Source organism: Galeopterus variegatus, unplaced genomic scaffold, assembly GCF_000696425.1.
Source record: "Galeopterus variegatus unplaced genomic scaffold, G_variegatus-3.0.2 Scaffold3751, whole genome shotgun sequence".
Classification (NCBI taxonomy): Eukaryota; Metazoa; Chordata; class Mammalia; order Dermoptera; family Cynocephalidae; genus Galeopterus; species Galeopterus variegatus.
This window is the reverse complement of record NW_007729862.1, coordinates 53,814-58,899: the sequence shown is the minus strand read 5'-3', so window position 1 is coordinate 58,899 and position 5,086 is coordinate 53,814.

Below are 5,086 nucleotides of genomic sequence, written 5' to 3'. Positions count from 1 at the left end.
CTCTCTGGGTGAGGGGGGTGGGGGTGGGGCGCCGAGGGTTGCGATCCTGTTGCCGGTCCCGGTCCCGGTCCAGTGCGGGCGCGACACTGAGCGTTGCGATCCGTTGCCGGTCACGAAAAAAGACAAAAAGGAAAAAAAAGAATATGTGGATCAGTGTAGGTCAAGAAAAGTGGAAAAGCAGACACTGAGGGTTGCGATCCGTTGCCGGTCACGAAAAAAGACAAAAAGGAAAAAAAAGAATATGTGGATCAGTGTAGGTCAAGAAAAGTGGAAAAGTAAAACTTCTTGATTTCAATGAGACATTTGACCACCCATATCTCATGATAGTCTTACGGACTAGATGAAAAATGTTGTTTGGATATTAAAGGGATTTATGCAAGGTAACTTTTGAGTAAAGTTTCCATTTACTCCCACTCAAGGGCTTCCTGTTTGCCATGTTTCTCTCTGAAATCTTTTAAAAATCTGTTCTCCATTCAGTTTCTCCTGCTGCCACCCATGTTCCAGCTCTTGGTGCCTCTTACCTGAGCTATTGTGTTAGAATGGGCTCTCAACAGACTTCCCAAAAACCTTCCAATCTTTTCATACTCCAATTCATTTTTATAGTTGCTACTAGGTGAATTTTCCTGTGATCAAGTTTTTCTTTTGATCAGAAACCTTTTACTGCCTTCTCATTGCCTGTAAAATGTACTCATTGCCTATAAAATGCCAAAGTGTTCATTACAAACTCCTTAATTCTAATGGCCCCCGATCAGGCCCCAACCTGCCATTACAACTTTATAGTCCATTTTTTCCTGTATGCAACACTTGAATTGTCCCGACTTTGAGCCTTTGCAGGAGCTCTTTCCTAAGCCAAAATACTCTCTTCTTACCCTTCACACCCACACTGTAATTGAGACCTTTCCAAATCTTTAACTAAATTTTCGAGGACCAGCACAGATGTTATTTTGTCTGAACTCTTACAGTGATTTTGTGGCATATAACTTGTACATATTTTATCACTAGCCAGTAAGCATCTTGAGGACACAAACGATATCTGACTCCCCTTTGTGTTCCTCACAGTTTGAAGAACACTGCCTTGTGATTAAGAGGAACTACATAGATATTTGTTGACTGAAGGAATAATGAATTCCTATAGTAAAATGCTGATTAAATAGATGGAGGTAAATTGCGAGAAAGGTCTCTGGGAGATTACAAAGTTCTGTACTTCGGTTATCCTTGTCTGGTCTGTTTATTGTCATTGGCTTGAGGACATGTTTATCTGAATTTGCATTTGACACAATGTATAACAAATATGTTGCGTGATAGAATGAGAATTTTCTCCACTCCTGGTAGTTGTCTAGGAAGGTGGAAACTAAAAAAGAGTGGTCCTGAAGGACTCTTTAAGTGAGGATTTGTTACTAGTACAGCAATTTCCAAGAGAGAGGAGGAGAGTCAGAAAATAGAAGCCAGAAGTAAATCACCAGGCACCAGAACCAAAGGGATCATTCAGGGGCAGGGAAGGAGAAGTGATGAAGTGTTTGCAGCAAAGGGGAACACAGGATATTTAGAACGAAGGCCAAGAGCACCGGGTGCTCCCTCATACATATGCCAGCAGTGGGAAGAGTGTTAGAGGAACTGCTGAGGGCTGGCCACATTTGCTCATTCAGCTAAGTTCTGAGCATCAAGTGTGTTCCAGGCACTGGTAGATGTTGCAGATACAGTTACTAGAAAATTATATGAATATTGAATATTGTGATAAAATCTGCAATGTTTATGATAATATGAGAACAGAGTTTAAGGAGCAATTTACACTCCTATGGTGGGATGATATGGGAAAGGAGGGAGCATTCTACCAAGAAATGTGAAGAGTCTCAGATTTTATCTTGCTTGCAAGAGAACAAATTAGCTGCTGGTTTGTGGATGCTGGTGGAAGACATGAGACTCCCGTGTCAGAGACAAAGGACATGTTATTGTTCATGGCAAGAGTAGCAGCCAGAGTATCAGCAATTTTATAACAGTTCCTCAAACCCCAAATCCCACAAAGGGAGCCCAGATGTCACCTTGTGGGTTGTGTTACAGGAGAGGAACTCAAAGCTTAGGGAACTCAAGTTTTTTATGGGCAACGAGCATACCTACCTTTTGCTCTGAAAGAAGACTTAGTCTCTGCCTTCCAAGGCTGTTCACTATATGAGGGGTCTTCAAAAAGTTCATGGAAAGATTTGTATTGTCTTTTAATTCTATTTTACCGTGAGCTTTTTTAAGTCCCCTCATACAAACATCCTTAAATAGGTAGTCCAGAACAAAATGTAATCAGTACTTCTCTTTCAAGGTACGCAGAAATGCAAGAGACCCATGGAGAATTGTCTCCCAACACGTGCTTCACAGTGGACCTGATATCTATGGTGAATCTGGAAGGATATTTGAAGTTTTCTAGTTGGATTGGATTGGCCTTCCAGAGAGAATAGTATGAATAAAGAATTGAAGTATGAAAGATCAAGGTATATTCAGAAAACTAAAAGTAGTGTACAACTAGAGTGCAGGCCACATTGGGGAGTGGAGGGAAAAGAGGCAGGGCCAAGTCAGAAGAGACCTCCTGCCATGCTGAGGAGCTTGAACCTTGTCCTGGAGGCCATCGTTTTCCAAAGGCCACCCCTAGAATGGTTTCCTGTGGTGTGCTCTTTGCTATGTGCCCTGTGCCGGGTGCTTTAGCAATTTTATCTCCCTCAATCCTCATAACCAGATATGGTAGGTATGACTATCCTCAGAGATGAGCAGAAGCTCAGAGAGGTTAAGTAGCTTAGTCTAAATCACACAGCAGATACATGACAAAGGCATGATTCTCCCTCAAGTCTACCTGACTCAGTGTCTTTGTCCTTAGAACTCTGAGTGTACTGTGAAAAGTAGAAGAGATAGAGGAGTGATAGCTGGAGGTAGACAGATAGAAATACTGGCAGACTCTAACAAGATAATTTTTGTTAGCCCAGAGTTGTTTCTCTGTTTCTTATGCTCTGAAATGACACTTCTTGATGGTTTTTGCTGGCACACTCTCTGTTCTCCTATCATAGTCTACCTGAGACTGCCACCTTTTTTTTCTGCTTTGCATGGACCAGTAAACCACAGACAATTGGTAGAGCTAGGATGTCTGATAGGGAGAAACATCTTCCTTGTTTTTCAAGTAGCATGGAATTTAACTGAGATAAACAGAAACTCCTACTTTCTGTTTAATTAAATTGCCTTTGATGAACAGGAGTCAGGGCCGCGTGTGGGGAAACCTGACGTATCCGCAGTTTGTGAGAAAAAGACCTGCAGGTATTGATTACAACTGAGCCAACAATGAGTGTGGTTGTCAATCTCACTAATGCAAACCTGTGCTGTGTTCATGGATGTGTATTGTCCAAGACAAAGAAGGTTTAGTCTCATATATTCCACTTTAGTCATACTAGGTCTAGTATATTATACTTATCTCTGAATTTCCCATTTTAAGAGGCAAGGGCAGCCTGGAGTGCAAGCAGAGAATAACTAGGAGGGTAAAATGTTTGGAAACCAAAATACAGACGGTCCCTGACTTAAGATGGTTCAACTTAGAATGTTCAGTTTTACTGTGGTAGAAAAAGTGATGCATTCAGTAGAAGCCATACTTTGAATTTCAAATTTTGATCTTTTCCTGGGCTAGTGATACGCCATGTGATACTCTCTCACAATGCTGGGCAGCGGCAGCAAGCTGCAGCTCCCTGTCAGACACACACGGTCACAAGGGAAAATAACCAATCCTCTACAGTACACTGTGTTGCCAGATGATTTTGCCCAGTTGAAGGCTAATGTATGTGTTCTGAGCACATTTAAGGTAGAGTAACGTAAAACTAGGCTAATAATGTTCAGTAGGTTAGGCGTATTAAATGCATTTTCAACTTAAGATATTTTCAACTTCTGATGGGTTTTTGGGGAGGTAACCTCATCATAAGTTGAGGAGCAATACTGACATCAACAACAGCAATAACTAATCCATTCTACAGAGGAAGACACAGGCATGGAGAGGTTAAGAAACATTCCTAAGGTCATACAAACAGTAAGTGGTAATGAAGAATTCAAATTTGGGCTTGTCCAATCCATGGTTTATGGCTTCATGTGTATTTGTTTCCTTAATCACACCAAGAGTGGTTTTATCATGGAGCCCCATTTGTCTTTGATAGCATTCATAGGTCTATAGTAGACAGGATTTAATATCAATTGAGCTTTTATTTCAGGGGCTCTACTGCAATGCATTTAAGTAATAACAAGCAAAATATACACACATATGAAAATATGGCCTAAATATAACTTCCAGGATCTGAAAGTTAAATCATTCCGTCCTCTTGAGCAATAGTCTTATCTTCCTGCAAGAGCCCTATTTCCGGCTCTGCTTGATATAACTTAAAAAGAAAGGGAAAAAATTAGGAAATGGAAATTTTGAGGATGCTGAAGAGAAATGTAATGAAGATGTCTAAAGTGAGACCAATGGGAAGAGGTGAAAAAAATGTTTAGACCAAAGAAGTAAAAGTTGTGGAAGAAATTCACAGCAGCAGCAAAATAACTATGAGTTTTAGAAAGTCTCCATCATCCCACCCATCCTGCTGCAGATCTCCTGACCACTGAAGAGGTGCATGTTCCTACTCATGCTCTTTTTGGTGGATGAAAAAAGAAAAATGTGGTGGTAAGGAGAGGGAAAGGTGTGTCCTAAGATATTGGCCCAACACCTTCATGCTTCATTAGAGGCACTCCGGGGGTCTAAATAGACTTCAGCACACTATTTCTAGACACCCCCATGCTAAGCTTTTATTTAGTACTTTCATAAATCTTTTATGACTGTCCTCAAATAGTGCACCATGCCTCAACACCTTCACATAGCACCTAGCAAAGTGCTTTGCACACAGTGGGCCACGGGGTCCCCAAACTTTCAAGGAGAGGAATAAACCACTCTTCACTTTGCCTCCTGATAAGTGGAATGGAACTGATAATCTGTATAGTCCATGGTTGGCATGTATGTGTGGTGAGGGTGATGTGGAGGTAGGGAAAGGAAAGACAGTTCACAATTAGAAGCCTCTGAGCTGTGTCCACCCCACCCCCAACT